Source organism: Vulpes vulpes, chromosome 16 (assembly GCF_048418805.1).
Source record: "Vulpes vulpes isolate BD-2025 chromosome 16, VulVul3, whole genome shotgun sequence".
Taxonomy (NCBI): Eukaryota; Metazoa; Chordata; class Mammalia; order Carnivora; family Canidae; genus Vulpes; species Vulpes vulpes.
Genome location: NC_132795.1, coordinates 46,208,400 through 46,227,383, shown reverse-complemented (window position 1 = coordinate 46,227,383; position 18,984 = coordinate 46,208,400).

Sequence of the window (18,984 nt, the reverse complement as noted above, 5' to 3'; positions counted from 1 at the left end):
TATTAACATTAACCAACTTTTCTAACATGCTGTCTTTTACTTACTGTTTTATGGGATATCTTTGTATAATGAACGCTATTTGTTTATTTGAAATTATTTTGGCGTTTCTTTTCCCATAATTCATGAAATTTTTTGTTTTCCAGATTTTTTAATTTTTTTTTCAGATGTTTTTTAAAATTCAATTAAAATTCTTAATCCCTTTAAGATTTGCCTTTTATCTGCCTTGTTTAATGAAGTTTTCTAATCAGTAGCACAGCATTCTCCTATAAAGATTTCGGTATTTTTTTTATTCTGTATTTTCAAATCTGCTACCCATATTCTGATCTTTTGTAATCTTCAGAATATTTCTTAAATGTCAAAGATGAGGATATTTTTATGAATGGCTTTTTAAAATTTATTTCCTTTTGAAGAAAGACACTATTCCACGTGTCAATTTTTCAAATTCAAAATATTTACAAAAACCCATTCTCTCTCTTTCCATGTATACATGTAACATGTATGTGTATATATGTAAACATGTATGTGTATATATGTGTGTACATATATAAAATAGGTTTTACTTTCTTCTGTCTTCAGTTACAGTGGAGAAACAGAGTAACAAATGGGAAGGTAAATAGAAAATTGAGGGAGAAGACAAGGGAAAAAATTTACTTGGATAGAAGGCTAGACTACAGGCAGCTATTAATATGAAATCTGGAAAAGATATAATCACATGTGAATAAATTATAGATAGGGAAAGAATTACAAAATGTTCACACATGCAGGCACACATGCATGCATATATTCTGTATAGAAAGACACCAAACGAAACAAAGAGAAATAAGTAGACACTAAGATATTGAGACATTTCCACACACACATAGAAATAGTAGAATACATGAAGAAAAACATGAAGAGGGAAAATTCAAAGTTGATGGCAAACGTTATAGGAGATTATTGAGGGCTTATGTGGGGTACAACTGTGTAACACTGTGCCACACACTGAATCTACAGCATCAATATGTGTTCTTATCTGTGATTACTTTGGAATTTAGATGAAATTACTGGTTGTTCCTAAGTATGAATCCACTACTTTTCAAACTTCAAAGCTTATTATAAGAATAATCTTTAAGATGGTATATGATTCCATTAATTTAAAGAGTATATGCAACTGATATGTTATTGAACACTGCATCCAAAACGAATGATGTACTCTATATTGGCTAATTGAGTTTAAATAAAATATTTTAAAAAGAAACAATAAAGAGTATGAATATATGTGAATTCATAATTAAGACCTTAGTACTATGGTTTAATTTATTTTTCTTCTTTATTTGCTGTTCATTTCCAAGCCATCTTTTATAGGTTAATTCTTCGGACTTCATTGACAAATAAATGTTGCATATATTTAAGGGTACAGTTATATGATTTGATATACATTGTAAAATGATGGCTATAGTAAAACTAAGTAACATGTCCATCACCTCCTATAGTTACTTTTTTCTTGATTCAGTTATAAGATGAATAAATTCTGTAGGTCTAATGTATAGCATGGTGACAATAGTTTATAATAACGATTTGAATACTTGATATACTGCGGTATTCTCACCACATTTTATTATTAAGTTTAACATGCAGGGGGCAGCCCCTGTGGTGCGCGGTTTAGTGCCGCCTGCAGCCTGGGGTGCGATCCTGGAGACGCGAGATCGAGTCCCACATTGGACTCCCTGCATGGAGCATGCTTCTCCCTCTGCCTGTGTCTCTACCTCTGTGTGTGTGTGTGTGTGTGTGTGTGTGTGTGTGTGTCTATGAATAAATAAATAAAAATATTTTTTAAAAAGTTTAGCATGCAGGTATCTATGCTCTGTGATACCAAACCAGAAGTAAAACAAAACAAAAAATATCTCTTCAGTTCATTTATAGATTGATGTAATTCTTCCAAAGTAAGTCTTCATCATTCTGTAATGGTGAGTCTTGAAAAGGATTTCATTATTCTGCAAAAGGTAAGATTTATCTAGAGCAGTGGCTTTCAAACTTGTTGATTTCAGGACCTCTCCATAATCTTAAAATTTATCAAGGACCCCGACGTGGTTTTGTTTATATGAGTTCTAGCTGTTTATATTTACCCTTTAGGAGTTAAAACAAAAAAATGATGTTTATACGTAAATTCTTTTCAAAGTGGCAATAATAAGCTAATCACATTGCCATAAGTGTCTATTTAGAAATAACTATTTCTGTCAAAGGAACAAAAAATAATGAAAGAAGTTATGTTTTAAATATTTCTAATAAATATCTTTAATGTTTATTTTAAGAGAAAGCAGTAGGATCTTGTCCAGTGTGAATCACCAAACTTTTGTTGTGAGATCAATTCGGTGTGAGATCACCCATTATGCAGCTTGGAAAACTTCTTTCAGTAATGAAAAAACTAGAGTGAATAAAGCAAATAGTATCTAGGATTATTATGAAAATAGTTTTGATCTAATGTCCTGAAAAATCTTCAGAGACCATCAGGAGTCCCTGACCACAGTATGAGAACCAGTATCTTCTAGAATATCACCTCTGATTTTTTTTGTCCTTTTCTACATAAAACACTGGAGAGTTGAATACCTAACCTCCATACCAATCATGTGGTATTGGAGGACCTCATTGAATCCCATCCTTTCTCTCTCATTTAAATTAATGGTGATGATAACTCTAAATATTAGATAACCAACTTAGAGAAAGTATCCTCACACAGTGTCGTTAGAGCTGTATATGGAATATTACTCAGCCATTAGAAACGACAAATACCCACAATTTGCTTCAACGTAGATGGAACTGGAGGGTATTATGCTGAGTGAAATAAGTCAATCAGAGAAGGACAAACATTACATGTCTCATTCATTTGGGGAATATAAAAAATAGTGAAAGGGAATAAAGGGGAAAGGAGAAAAAATGAGTGGGAAATATCGGAAAGGGAGACAGAACATGAAAGACTCCTAAGTCTGGGAAACGAACTAGGGGTGGTGGAAGGGGAAGTGGGCGGGGGTGGGATGACTGGGTGCCAGGCACTGAGGTGGGCACTTGATGGGATGAGCACTGGGTGTTATTCTATATGTTGGCAAATTGAACACCAATAAAAACTAAATTTAGGAAAAAATAAAGCTGAAGTTTTAAAAATGGTATTTCCTCTGTATAGGATGATGAATAGGAAACATACCCATTTTCCTGGGCTGTTTTTGTTGGTACAGACTCAGTGATCATTTTCTCTTTGGCTTTCTGTGCAGCATCCCAAGTACTGAAATGCAGTGAACATTTTAAAAATTATACATATGTAGTATTTTTTAGGAGTGCATTTTAACCGAAGGGAGGAGTTGAAATTTAAAGTCTTCTAATAATTTCTCATTTTCATATTGACTTATAATCTGTTCTAAAATATATATATGAGTATAGCCCACAACCTAACAAAAACAGCAATTAATTACCTTGCATATAGTACTTAATCAACTGGATAATGTCTTCTAATGAACTTGGCATTTTTCTCTAACAGAGCAATTATGGAATCTTATTATCTTAACATCTTTGTATGTTAGAAACACTGAGTTATCTCTTAGCTATATTCAGTCAATCTGTATCCTTTAACTGCTTAATCTTTGTACAGAACTGTAGATCTACATTGGAGATCTTTGTACAGAATTGCTTATTGCCAATACAAGCTAAATGTGATCGTAAACCTCAGGATGACAGGCAAGTACCTGTTCGTTTCCCAGAGTTAGGAGTCTCTCATGTTCCATCTTCCTCTCTGATAGTTCCCACTCATTTTATCACCTCTGACTTTTAATCCCTTTCACTATTTTTTATATTCCCCAAATGAATGAAACCATAAGATGCAGGTGCACTGAAAAACCAAGACACTTGCACCCCAATGTTTATAGCAGCAATGTCCACAATAGCCAAACTGTGGAAGGAGCCTCTCTGTCCATCAAAAGATGAATGGATAGAGAAGATGTGGTCTATATATACAATGGAATATTACTCAGCCATTATAAATGAGAAATACCCATCATTTGCTTCAATGTGGATAGAACTGGAGGGCATTATGCTGAGTGAAGTAAGTCAATAGGAGAAAGAAAAACATAAGAAGTCTCTTTGAAAAGAGTTCTATTTAGGATGAACTTTGCTTTGACTTTTCCTGATGTGCCATTTTTGCCTGTCAATTAGGATGCAACGGTTACTAGCAGACAGGTGCTGCTGCAGTTATTCGATTTATCTCTACTCACCATCTCAAGAATACTATATCTCACATTCTCAACTAGAATATATTCCTTATCCCATGGAGAAAGCCTGAATGCAGTAACTCTCCCTGTATCTTCCTCTCCCGTCCCTCAAATACTAGCAACCACTTTCAATTTCTATGTATTTATGTATTGTGCATATCACATAAATCAAATCATACAATATGTGGCCTTTTGTGACTGGCTTCTATAATTCACTTAGGATAATGTTTACAAGGGTCATTTATGTTCTAGCATGACCCTTGCTTTTTTCTTTTTTGGTTCATTCTTTTTTATGGCTGGATAGCATTCTGTCTGTTGTTTATAAAGCATTTTCTTTATCCATTCAACAGTGGGACATTTGAGTGGTTTCAGTTTTATGGCTGTCATTAGCATTTCAAGCTGTGAATAGCCATGGTCTTTACGTGAACGTTTTTTTCACTTCCCTACGGTATATCCCTGTGAGTAGAACTGCTGGTTCATAAGTTAACTATAAGTTGAACATTTTGAGAAACTGTCAGTATTTCCAAAGAGGCTGCATTTTATTTGTTTAATTTATTTTTATTATTTTTAATAATAAATTTATTTTTTTATTGGTGTCCAATATGCCAACATATAGAATAACACCCATTGCTCATCCCATCAAGTGCCCCCCTCAGTGCCCGTCACACATTCACCCCCCCACCCCCCGCCCTCCTCCCCTTCCACCACCCCTAGTTCATTTCCCAGAGTTAGGTAGGAGTCTTCATGTTCTGTCTCCCTTTCTGATGTTTCCCACACATTTCCTCTCCATTCCCTTATATTCCCTTTCACTATTATTTATATTCTTCAAATGAATGAGAACATATAATGTTTGTTCTTCTCTGATTGACTCATTTCACTCAGCATAACACCATCCGGTTCCATCCACGTTAAAGCAAAAGGTGGGTATTTGTCGTTTCTAATGGGTAATATTCCACTGTATACATAAACCACATCTTCTTTATCCATTCATCTTTTGATGGACACCGAGGCTCCTTCCACAGTTTGGCTATTGTGGACATTGCTGCTAGAAACATCAGGGTGCAGGTGTCCCGACGTTTCATTGCATCTGTATCTTTGGGGTAAATCCCCAAAAGTGCAATTGCTGGGTCGTAGGGCAGGTCTATTTTTAACTCTTTGAGCAACCTCCACACAGTTTTCCAGAGTAGCTGCACCAGTTCACATTCCCACCAACAGGGCAAGAGGGTTCCCTTTTCTCCGCATCCTCTCCAACATTTGTGGTTTCCTGCCTTGTTAATTTTTCCCATTCTCATTGGTGTGAGGTGGTGTGTCACTGTGGTCTTGATTTGTATTTCCCTGATGGCAAGTGATGGAGAGCATTTTCTCATGTACGTGTTGGCCATGTTGATGTCTTCCTCTGTGAGATTTCTCTTCATGTCTTTGCCCATTTCATGATTGGATTGTTTGTTTCTTTGGTGTTGAGTTTAATAAGCACTTTATAGATTTTGGAAACTAGCCCTTTATCTGATAGGTTATTGGCAAATATCTTCTCCCATTCTGTAGGTTGTCTTTTAGTTTTGTTGACTATATCCTTTGGTGTGCAAAAGTTTCTTATCTTGATGAAGTCCCAATAGTTCATTTTTGCTTTCGTTTCTTTTGCCTTCGTGGATGTATCTTGCAAGAAGTTACTGTGGCCGAGTTCAAAAAGGGTGTTGCCTGGGTACTCCTCTAGAATTTTGATGGAATCTTGTCTCACATTTAGATTTTTCATCCATTTTGAGTTTATATTTGTGTATGGTGAAAGACAGTGGTCTAGTTTCATTCTTCTGCATGTGGATGTCCAATTTTCACAGCACCATTTATTGAAGAGACTGTCTTTCTTCCAGTGGATAGTCTTTCCTCCTTTATCTAATATTAGTTGACCATAAAGTTCAGGGTCCACTTCTGGGTTTTCTATTCTGTTCCATTGATCTATGTGTCTGTTTTTGTGCCAGTACCACACTGTCTTGGTGGTGATCTGGCCCTGGACTTTTGTGTCTTGGGAGGTTTTTGATGACTGCTTCAATTTCCTCTCTGGTTATTGGCCTGTTCAGGTTTTCTATTTCTTCCTGTTCTAGTTTTGGTAGTTTTTGGCTTTCCAGGAATGCGTCCATTTCTTCTAGATTGCCTAATTTATTGGTGTATAGCTGTTCATAATATGTTTTTAAAATTGTTTGTATTTCCTTGGTGTTGGTAGTGATCTCTCCCTTCTCATTCATGATTTTATTAATTTGAGTCTTCTCTCTCTTCTTTGCGATAAGGCTGGATAATGGTTTATCTATGTTATTAATTATTTCAAACAACCAACTCCTGGTTCTGTTGACCTGTTCCACAGTTCTTCTGGTCTCGATTTCGTTGAGTTCTGCTCAAATCTGAATTAACTCTCTTCTTCTGCTGGGTGTAGGATCTATTTGCTGTTTTTTCTCTAGGTCCTTTTTGTGTAAGGTGAGCTTTTGTATTTGACTTCTTTCCAGTTTTTGAATGGATGCTTGTATTTCAATGTTTTTCCCTCTTAGGACTGCTTTTGCTGCAACCCAAAGATTTTGAACGGTTATATCTTCATTCTCATTAGTTTTCATTAACCTTTTTAATTCTTCCTTAATTTCCAGATTGACCCTTTCATCTTTTAGCAGGATGGTCCTTAACCTCCATGTGTTTGAGGTCCTTCCAATGTTCCTGTTGTGATTTAGTTCTAATTTCAAGGCATTATGGTCTGAGAATATGCAGGGGACGATCCCAGTCCTTTGGTATCGGTTCAGACCCGATTTGTGACCCAGTATGTGGTCTATTCTGGAGAAAGTTCCATGTGCACTTGAGAAGAATGTGTATTCAGTTGTGTTTGGATGTAAAGTTCTGTAGATATCGGTGAAATCTATCTGGTCCAGTGTATCATTTAAAACTCTCGTTTCTTTAGAGATGTTGTACTTAGACGACCTATCAAGGGTAGAAAGAGCTAGATCGAAGTCACCAAGTATAAGTGTATAATTATCTAAGTATTTCTTCACTTTGGTTATTATTGATTTATATATTTGGCAGCTCCCACATTCGGGGCATATATATTGATGATTGTTAAGTCCTCTTCTTGGAGAGATCCTTTAATTATGATATACTGTCCCTCTTCATCTCTTACTACAGTCTTCTGGGTAAATATTAGTTTATCTGATATAAGGATGGCTACCCCTGCTTTCTTTTGAGACCATTCGAATGGTAAATGGTTCTCCAACCTTTTATTTTCAGGCTGTAGGTGTCCTTCTGTCTAAAATGAGTCCCTTTTAGACAGAAAATAGATGGGTCCTGCTCTTTATCCAATCTGAAACCCTGCACCTTTTGATGGGGTCATTAAGCCCTTCACGTTCAGAGTTACCTGAGAGATATGAGTTTAGTGTCACCATGATATCTATTCAGTCCTTGTTTTTGTGGATTGTTCCACTGAACTTCTTCTTAAAGGGGAATTTTAAGAGTCCCCCTTAAAATTTCTGGCATAGCTGGTTTGGAGGTCACATATTCTTTCAGTTCCTGCCTGTCTTGGAAGCTCTTCATCTCTCCTTCCATTTTGAATGAGAGCCTTGCTGGATAAAGTATTATTGGTTGCAAGTTCTTCTTGTTTAGGACCCTGAATATATCCTGCGAACCTTTTCTGGCCTGCCAGGTGTCTGTGGAGAGGTCTGCTGTTACCCTAATACCTCCCCATAAAAGTCAGGGATTTCTTGTCTCTTGCTGATTTGAGGATCATCTCTTTATCTTTGGAATTTGCAAGCTTAACTATTAAATGTTGATGTCTTGAACGTTTTTTTTTAATTTTAGGGGGACATCTCTCTATTTCCTGGATCTGAATGTCTGTTTCCCTTCCCAGATAGGGAAGTTTTCAGCTGTGATTTGTTCAAATACATTTTCTGGCCCTCTGGCCCTTTTGGCACCCTAGGGAACCCCAATTAAACATAGGTTTTTCTTCCTCAGGCTGTCGTTTATTTCCCTTAATCTATCTTCATGGTCTTTTAATTGTTTGTCTCTTTTGTCTTCAGTTTCCCTCTTTGCCATCAACTTGTCCTCTATGTCACTCACTCGTTCTTCCACCTCGTTAACCCTTGTCGTTATGACTTCTAGTTTGGATTGCATCTCATTCAATTGATTTTTAATTTCTGCATGATTGGATCTAAATTATGCATTCATGAAGTCTCTTGAGTCCTTTATGCTTTTTTCTAGAGCCACCAGTAGCTGTATAATAGTGCTTCTGAATTCATTTTCTGACATTGAATTGGAACCCAGATTTTGTAACTCTGGGAGAGAGGACTGTTTCTGACTCTTTCTTTTGAAGTGAGGTTTTCCTTCTAGTCATTTTGCTCAGTGCAGAGTGGCCAAGAACAAGTTTATTGGGAAAAGGAGAAAAAGAGAGGAGAGAAAGAGGGAAAGAAAAGAGAAAAAAGGAAAATAGGAAGAAGAAAAGAAAAAAAGAAGAAAAAGAGAAAGAAAAAGAAAGACAGGAAGAAAAAGGGTGGGGGAAGCAAACAGAAATCAAAATGCAAAAGAAAAAAAAATAACACGGGGGAGTATCTTCTGATTCTGTGTACTTTGAGTCCCTTGACTTCCCCTGCAACTTGTCGGTCTAGTTGTCTTCTGAGGGGGAGGCCTGTTTTGCTGATTTTCAGGTGTTAGCACTTGGAGGAGCTGCTCTGCCCCCTGCCTGGTGCAGGGCTAGGTGGGGTTTGTTTACCCCGTGAGGCCCGAGGAGGTACAACCCCAGGGGCGGCAGCCAGCTCTGGAGCCCTGGAGTCAGCTCCCCAGTAGCTCCGGAGCTCTCAGTCTGCAAGGCTGGGTGGCTCCGGGGGTGGGCCGCTGATCTGCTCAGCTCAGGGCAGGAGCGTCCTTGGGGTCCTAGGCCCTCCCGGCCTCTGACTGTCCCGGGGGAGGCCGGATCCTGGGCTGTGTCCCGGGCACCCTGTGCTCCAAGGCCTGCGCTGTTGGATTCACGCTCCCGGCCGCGCAGCCCCATCCATGGAGTTGCCGCCCGAGCCCCTCTGAGCTGCTCCCGGGTCCAGCCCGCACTCGCTGTAGCCCTTTAGGGAGCTCGGCGTACTCTCCCCGGTGCACAGTTCTCTGTTAATGTCCCAGGGAGCCTGAGGGCATCCCCGCCCTCCTGGGGTCCTGCTCTAACTCCCTGCAAACACCTTTCTGCTCAGGAAGATTGGTGCAGCTCCTGCTTCTCTGGGACAATGCTTTCCTGTCCTGGGGGCACTCGCCCTATCCTAGGTCGGCTCCTCCTGGGGCCCTTTCCCCTTGGATGCCTTTTGTTTGTTTATTTCTTTTTTCCCCGTCTTCCTACCTTGATAGAAGTGCGAACTCTTCTCACTGTAGCATTCCAGCTGTTCTCTCTTTAAATCTCAGGCCGAATTCGTAATTTTCAGGATGATTTGAAAGTCATCTAGGTAATTTGGTGAGGACAGGTCATTTGGGACCTTACTCTTCCACCAACTTGCCCCTCCTCCTGTAGACATCCTTATACCAGATAAGCTAAAGTTTAATCCCAAGACTTAGTAAGAATGCAGACGGACACTATATCATACTTAAAGGATCTATGCAATAAGAGGACTTAACAATCATCAATCTTTATGCCCGGAATGTGGGAGTTGCCAAACCTATCAATCAATTAATAACCAAAGTTAGGATATACTTAGATAATAATACACTTATACTTGGTGACTTCAATCTCGCGTTTTCTACACTCGATAGGTCATCTAAACACAACATCTCCACAGAAATGAGAACTTTAAATGATACACTGGACCAAATGGATTTCACAGATATCTACAGAACTTTACATCCAAATGCAACTGAATACACATTCTTCTCAAGTACATGTGGAACTTTCTCCAGAATAGACCACATACTGGGTCACAAATCAGGTCTGAACGGATACCAAAAGATTGGAATCGTCCCCTGCATATTCTCAGACCATAATTCCTTGAAATTAGAACTAAATCACATGAAGAAGTATGGAAGGATTTCAAGCAGGTGGAAGTTAAGGACCATCTTGCTAAAAGATGAAAGGGTTAATCAGGAAATTAGAGAAGAAATAAAAAGATTCATGGAAACTAATGAGAATGTAGATACAACCATTGAAAATCTTTGGGATACAGCAAAAGCAGTCTTGAGGGGGAAATACATCACAATACAATCATCCATCCAATCGCTGGAAAGATCTCAAATACAAAAGCTAACCTTGCACCTAAAGGAGCTGGAGAAAAAAACAGCAAATAGATCCGATGCCCAGCAGAAAATGAGAGTTAATAAAGATTCAAGCAGAACTCATGAAATAGAGACCAGAATTGTGGAACAGATTAACAAAACCAGGAGTTGGTTCTTTGAAAGAAGTAATAAGATAGATAAAAGATTAGTCAGCTTTATTAAAAAGAAAAAAGAAAAGACTCAAATTAATACAATCATGAATGAGAAGGGAGAGATCACCACTAACTCGAGGGAAATACAAATGATTTTAAAAAACATTTTATGAGCAGCTATATGCCAATAAATTAGGCAATCTACAGAAAATGGATGCATTTATGGAAAACACAAACTACCAAAACTGGAACAGGAAGAAGTAGGAAATCTGAACAGGCCAATAACCAGGGAGGAAATTGAAGCTGTCATCATAAACCTCCCAAGACACAAAAGTCCAGGGCCAGATGGCTTCCCAGGGGGATTCATCAAATGTTTAAGGAAGAAACAATACCTATTCTACTAAAGCTGTTCAGAAAGATACAAAGAGATGGAATAATTCCAAACTTGTTCTATGAGGCCAGCATCACCTTAATTCCAAAACCAAAGACCCCACAAAAAAAGAGAATTATAGACCAATATCCCTGATGAACATGGGTGCAAAAATTCTCAACAAGATACTAGCCAATAGGATCCAACAATACATTAAGAAGATTATTCACTATGACGAAGTGAGATTTATCCCCAGAATGCAAGGATGGTTCAATACTCGTAAAGAAATCCATGAGATTGATCATATCACCAGGAGAACAAACAAGAAACATATGATCCTCTCAAGAGATGCAGAGAAAGCTTTTGACAAAATACAGCATCCATTCCTGATCAAAACTCTTCAGAGTGTAGTGGCAGAGGGAACATTCCTCAACATCTTAAAAGCCATCTACGAAAAGCTCACAGCAAATATGATTCTCAATGTGTAAACCTTGGGGGCCTTTCCCCTAAGATCGGGAACTGAAGACAGGGATGTCCAGGCTCACCAGTGCTCTCCAACATAGCCTAGCCTCAGCAATCAGACAACATAACAAAATAAAAGGCATTCAAATTGGCAAAGAAGAAGTTAAATTCTCCCTCCTCGCAGATGACATGATACTGTATATAGAAAACCCGAAAGACACCACCCCAAGATTGCTACAACTCATACAGCAACTTCATAGTGTGGCAAGATACAAAATCAAACCCAGAAGGCAGTGGCATTTCCATACACTCACAATGAGACTGAAGAAAGAGAAATAAAGGAATCAATCCCATTTACAACTGCACCCAAAAGCGTAAGACACCTAGGAATAAACCAAAGCAAAGAGGTAAAGGATCTATACCCTAAAAGTTATAGAACACTTCTGAAAGAAATTGAGGAGGACACAAAGAGATTGAAAAATATTCCATGCTCATGGATTGGAAAAATTAGTATTGTAAAAATATCCATGTTACCCTGGGCAATTTACACGTTTAATGCAATCCTTATCAAAATATCATGGACTTTCTTCAGAGAGTTGGAACAAGTTATCTTAAGATTTGTGTGGCATCAGAAAAAAAAACCCGAATACCCAGGGAAATATTTAAAAATAATACCAAAGCTGAGGGCATCATGATGCAGATTTCAGGTTGTACTACAAAGCTGTGGTCATCAAGACAGTGTGGTACTGGCACAAATACAGACACATAGATCAATGGAACAGAAGAGAGAACCCAGAAGTATACCCTGAACTTTATGGTCAACTAATATTCGACAAAGGAGGAAAGACTATCCACTGGAAAAAATACAGTCTCTTCAATAAATGGTGCTGGGAAAATTGGACATCCACATGCAGAAGAATGAAACTGGACCATTCTCTTACACGATACACAAAGATAAACTCAAAATGGATGAAAGATCTTAATGTGAGACTAGATTCCATCAAAATACTAGAGGAGAACACAGACAACACCCTTTTGGCACTTGGCTACAATAACTTCTTGCAAGATACATCCATGAAGGCAAGAGAAACAAAAGAAAAAATGAACTATTGGGACTTCATCAAGATAAGAAGCTTTTGCACAGCAAAAGAAACAGTGCATAAAACTAAAGACAACCTACAGAATGGGAGAAGATATTTTCAAATGACTTATCAGATAAAGGACTAGTATCCCAGACCTATAAAGAACTTCTTAAACTCAACAGCAAAGAAACAAACCATCCAATCATGAAATGGGCAAAAGACATGAAGAGAAATCTCACAGAGGAAGACCCAGACATGGCCAACAAGCACTTGAGTAAATGCTCCACATCACTGGCCATCAGGGAAATTCAAATCCAAAATAGAATGAGATACCACCTCACACCAGTGAGAATAGGGAAAATTAACAAGGTAGGAAACCACAAATTTTGGAGAGGTTGTTGAGAAAACGGAACCCTCTTGCACTGTTGCTGGGAATGTGAACTGGTGCAGCCACTCTGGAAAACTGTGTGGAGGTTCCTCAAAGAGTTAAAAATACATGTGCCCTATGACCCAGCAATTGCACTGCTGGGGCTTTACTCCAAGATACTGAGGCAGTGAAATCCCAGGACACCTGCACCCTGATGTTTATAGCAGCAATGTCCACAGTAGCCAAACTGTGGAAGGAGCCTTGGTGTCCATGGAAAGATGAATGGATAAAGATGTGGTCTATCTATACAATGGAATATTACTCAGCCATTATAAATGACAAATACCTACCATTTGCTTCATCGTGGATGGAACTGGACGGTATTATGCTGAGTGAAATTAGTCAATCAGAGAAGGACAAACATTAAATGGTCTCATTCATTTGGGGAATATAAAAAATATTGAAAGGGAATAAAGGGGAAAGGAGAAAAAAATGAGTGGGAAACATCAGAAAGGGAGACAGAACATGAGAGACTCCTAACTTTGGGAAACGAACAAGGGGTGGTGGAAATGGAGGTGGGCGGGGCGGTGACTGGGTGACGGGCACTGAAGGCGGCACCTGATGGGATGAGCAATTGGTGTTATGCTATATGTTGCCAAATTGAACTCCAAGGAAAAAATAATTTGATACTTACATGAGTGAGTCAACCAGGAGTCCCTAGAATAGTTATATTTAAATCCATGAATGAATTTCCATGGTACCTTCAATTGAGCCATTTATATGATGTCATTTTTTCCTTCACTAGATGGAAATTTCTGGCTCACTTCAGGAGGCTCACAGATTTACATCCCTTGCTATGTATTAGTCTTAGAGGCTCTTGAACATAGACTCTGTGAAATGTAATGAAATACACTGATATGTTAATATCCTACTCTCAGAAGACCATACAGAGTGAACGATAACTTTTTCAGAGTTCAAAATTTTGATTCCATTCCTAATTGTTTGTTTAGAAGAACAACCTGTTTCAGGGGTTCTGATTCACTTGGGCTTTAAATAGAGCATGGAATTGCTGTATACTTAAAAGATTCAAGAGAGAATGTAAAATGATGCAGTCACTATAACAAACAATACGGAAGTCTCTCAAAAATTTTTTAAAAATACAATATACAGCAGCATTACCTTGGGAAACATACCTCAAAGATGGAAATCTGAACTTCAGAGAGATATCTATGCATGTTCTGCACTAATCACAACAGGCAAGATTATAGAAAAAAATTCATGTCTACTCTGATCAGATGGATAAAGAAAATTGAGTCTACCCAGGAAATGGCATATTATCTCACCTTCAGAGGAAGGAAATAGTAACATTGTTGAAAACATGGATGGCCCTGGAAGCCATTATGTTAAGCGAAATGAGCTAGGAGCTGTAAGACAAATACTGCATGATGAAACGTACATTTGAAACCTAAATAGCCAAAGACAATAAAGCCAAACAGTCTCTAGGGGAAAGGACAGATGAGGAAATGTTGGTGATAGGACATTAAATGTGCTCTGGAAGTCCTCTTGACAAAATAGACCCCTTGATTAAACAAGTTGTATTATATTTCTGAATGTCACTGGGATTATATTTCCAAAGACGGGGCCTAAAGTCATGAAGATGACGAGGTCTAGCAGATACTGTGTGGGCAAATCCTTCTTTATGTGACACAAAAGAGAATGATGGAACAAAACATTCATTGACAGCATGATGTTGGTTACTTACCAAGAGTTACCAAACTGATGAGTGTGATGGGTCCAGAATAAGAATGGAGTTGTTTCAGTTTGGAGAAGGTTCTCATAACATCTGAGATGTCCCTAAGGCACCCGAGTTCAGGACAAATACACCTGAACCTGGAGCTCTGTCAGTATCTGCCTCAAATCCTCCTGCACTAGGTTCACTACAGGGTATATTCCATACCCTCGAAGAGGTCCTTGACAAAAGAGAAGAGTGAAAATCCTAACTCAGCCTCCCACCTTTCACCCTGAACCCAGCCACAATGCACTTCCCCAAGTAAAGCCTCTTTGAACAGCCTGAGAAGCCCAACTGTGGCCTTCTAACCCAGGATTCACACTACCAGCTGTTTCACTTAGAGTTCTCCCAGGGACCAGCTGACCACCCTCAGTGACCAGTGAGTGGTCTGTCCATCTCCCAGCCTGACTCAGAATCCATGACATTCCAAAGCAACTATCAAATGGCAGCTCTACCTGCAGTTGGATTTCCTTCAATTGACCAACTCTTGATGAGCACTTATTGTGAATTAACTAGGAAAGTGGTCACTTGGGCTATATATTGGGTGGCTTAATGGATGAAATCTAAGCCACACAAGGTTCCACTGACTGGGTCTCGTTGACTGTGTGAGCACCTGTGGATAAGACCTACCAGGCTGTGAGCATGGGCTGCACTAGCTCTGAGTGGGCCCTTTTCTGCTCCATCCTTGTTCCCCAGATCCAGTTGCTACAGACTTCTCATCCTTCTGTAGACCCTACTGTGGCAGGATACTAAGTCCAATTCCTTTGCTTAGGACCCTTCCTGGAGGCCTGGGTGTCTCAGGAAATTAAGCATATGGCTCTATCTCAGTATGTCAACTCAGGTTCTGGGATCAAGTCCTGAATTGGAACCACACACAATTAGGAAGAGATGTGCCCACTCATATTGGGACATCTTTAAGCAGAGGGAAAATCCAAGCAAATTATTCACTCTTGCCATCATCTAAAGACTAAATTAACCCTAGCACTTAGTAAATGTACTCATGTGTCGGTCGGTATTTTAGGTGACCACATTGCTTTCCTAAAACAAAATTAGGATCTTATATAAAGGAAGAAGATGACATAGATAAAGGAGTAAGAATGGGTTATAAACTCCACCATTAGAATATAAAACTACCTTTTTTATTTCCACATGGAGATATCCTGAAAATGCACTACCATAAAGAAAGGCAGTACCAACATACAGTCATTAAAAAGAAATAAATGCAAAGCAAATAAATTAAATAATCAGGTAATTAAAAGATCCAGGTAGACTAGGATACGACTTTCCATTTCATTCATAGGTTGAAAGAAGTGCTGTTGGAATAGTAATTCTTTCATCTCCTGCAGTCAACCAAGCTAAACCCAAAACTGGAGACTTCACTCATAAACATATATAAAAATGGAAATGAAGCCCTTACATGGAACATAACAAACTGGTAGATCTTTTGCAAAGGGCTTTTTAAAAAAAAATAATTTATTTATTAATTTACTCATGAGACACACAGAGAGAGAGGAAGAGATAGAAGCAGAGGGAGAAGCAGGCTCCATGCAGGGAGCCCGACATGGGACTCGATCCCGGGTATCCAGGATAACGCCCTGGGCTGCAGGCGGCGCTAACCCGCTGAGCCACCCGGGCTGCCCAGATGGTAACATCTTAAAGAACTCTTAGGATATTACCCATGTTTTCACCAAGAAATTAAGGCAAATGTTCCGCAAATAGTCCTGGCTGCTTCTTCCTGCTCTTCAACAGGAGATGTTTCTGAAGGAAGAGACAAATGTGAAAAACTGCCCTGACACATCACTGAAAGGGAACTTATTGGGTCTTTTTAAAAACAAAGGAATGCAACTGTATCTTTGGAGTAAATCCCCAGCAGTGCAATTGCTGGGTTGTAATAAAGGGGAAAGGAGAGAAATGAGTGGGAAATATCAGTGAAGATAACAGAATATGAGAGACTCCTAACTCTGGTAAATGCACAAGGGGTGGTAGAAAGGGAGGTGGGCGGGGGTTGGGGTGACTGAGTGATGGGCACTGAGGGGAGCATTTGAGGGATGAGCACTAGGTGTGATGCTATATGTTGGCAAACCAAACTCCAATAAAAATATGAAGAAATAGAAATATGAAATAATAAAGAGCTTTAAAGACTGATACAAAAGCAAAGAAAAGAAACTCTAGAAAGTTAAACCTTAAATTATTTTTTAAAATTCATAATTGGACAAAATAAGAAGGTTCTCAAATAGCCTCCTCAGAGGTCTTCTGGAAGCAGCGAGTCTTAGGAAAAGGCAGTTGATCCAAGACTTTTAAAACAGGCAAATCATGATAGATAGTGGGCAACTTCCACCCAAGATAATGGGCCAAGATTCTCATCTGAATCTTTCTCGTTTTCTATCCTCTCAGTAAAAATAATTCTTCTCACTTTCCACAGACCCCTTGTGGCCCTTCACCCAGAATGACCCCTTTCACCCCTTTTCTTCTTCTTCCACTTTCTATACAAATTATAATCATTCTAAGGTCAGAACATAGCCAAACAGGCGCCATGACTCCTGGATATGCCATCCATCACTATCTTTCTGACTGATGGATATGCCATCCATCACTGAAGCTCCTGGTAAATCCCTCGTGGAAATGTGGATTTCATCCAATGAAATGAATCACCAAGACTGGAATTTCCAACTTATGTGAGTTCCCAAATAGGAACACTTTTGTTAGTTCAGGCACGGTACTCAGAGGAATTATTCATTATGTCAAAGTTTAGAAAAATGTTCCCATGGGTGGAGATTGCACAAATCAGAAAGCCTGTATAACAGAGATCTCCAATTTTGGTACCTGGTCGCATGTTACTGATGATACAATGTATGTCCTATATGGAATAAAAATTCTGTCAAATCCTATTGGCATGAAAAGTGACGGACAGTCACATTGCCCTAGATTTCTTAACAGGTGGGAGTAGTGTCATATGTGTCATTGTTAGCAACTTATATGCTTGGACCAATAAAAACACAGGGCAGAACAGGAAGTGAGGTGTCATGAGGAGAACCTGTCTGGCTTTCAGGTTGATTCTCATGGCGTCCAAGATTTGTTCTCTTGGTCTGGTTGGACAAATGGGGTTCCTCAGTTTGAGGAGTTTTTCTGGAATCTTAACTTGTTATTTCTTTGTTTGTTTGTTTGATTTCATAGTAGTAGTAGTCATATTACTGGTCATTTTACTGGTCCTTTGCCTTCTATCTGGAGCCTTAAAAGCTTCTATACAGATGTGCTCGCAGGACATTAATGGTCAAGATCTTCCAATTAGAGGCGGAGCAAGATGGCGGAAGAGCAGGGTCCCCAAGTCACCTATCCCCACCAAGTTACCTAGATAACCTTCAAATCATCCTGAAAACCTAAGAATTTGGCTTGAGATGTAAAGAAAGAACAGGTGGAATGCTACAGTGAGAAGAGTTCACGCTTCTATCAAGGTAGGAAGACCGGGGGGAGGGGGAGGAATAAAGAAACAAAAGGCCTCCAAGGGGGAGGGGCCCCGCGAGGAGCCGGGCTGAGGCCGGGGCGAGTGTCCCCAGGACAGGAGAGCCCCCTCCCGGAGAAGCAGGAGCTTCACCAATCTTCCCGGGTAGAAAGGCGCCCGCAGGGAGTTAGAGCAGGTCCCCAGGAGGGCGGGGATGCCCTCAGGCTCCCTGGGACACTAACAGACACCTGCGTCCCGGGGAGAGCGTCACACCCCGCGGCCGAGCTCCCTAAAGGGCTGCAGCGCGCACGACGGGGCCCGGGAGCAGCTCGCGGGTGGCTCCCGCAGAAGCTCTGTGCAGAGGAGGCTGCACACCCCGGAAGCGCAAATCCAACAGCGCAGGCCCAGGAGCCCAGGGCGCGGGGACACAGCCCAGGATCCGGCCTCCTCCTGGGACAAGCAGAAGCCAGGAGGGCACAGGACAGCAAGGACACTCCTGCCACCAGGCGGCCCCGAGCTGAGCAGATCAGCGGCCCCCACCCCCGGAGCATCCAGGCCCCTGCAGACTGGGATCTGTGGTAGTTACTGCGGGACCTGAATCCAGCGCTGGAGGGCTGGCCGCCGCCACTGTTGCTGTACCTTCTGGGGCCTCACAGGATAAACAGGGTAAGACAACTTTCACTGAGCCCTACACCAAGCAGGGGGCTGAGCAGCTCCCCCAAGTGCTAACACCTGAAAATCAGCACAGCAGGCCCCTCTCCCAGAAGACGAGCTAGACGGACAGTGGAAAAACAAATTACTGACCAAGCAGCACCGGAAAGTTCCAGGGATAGTTGAGGGATTTACAGTATACAGATTCAGAAGATACTCCCCCTTGTTTTTTGTTT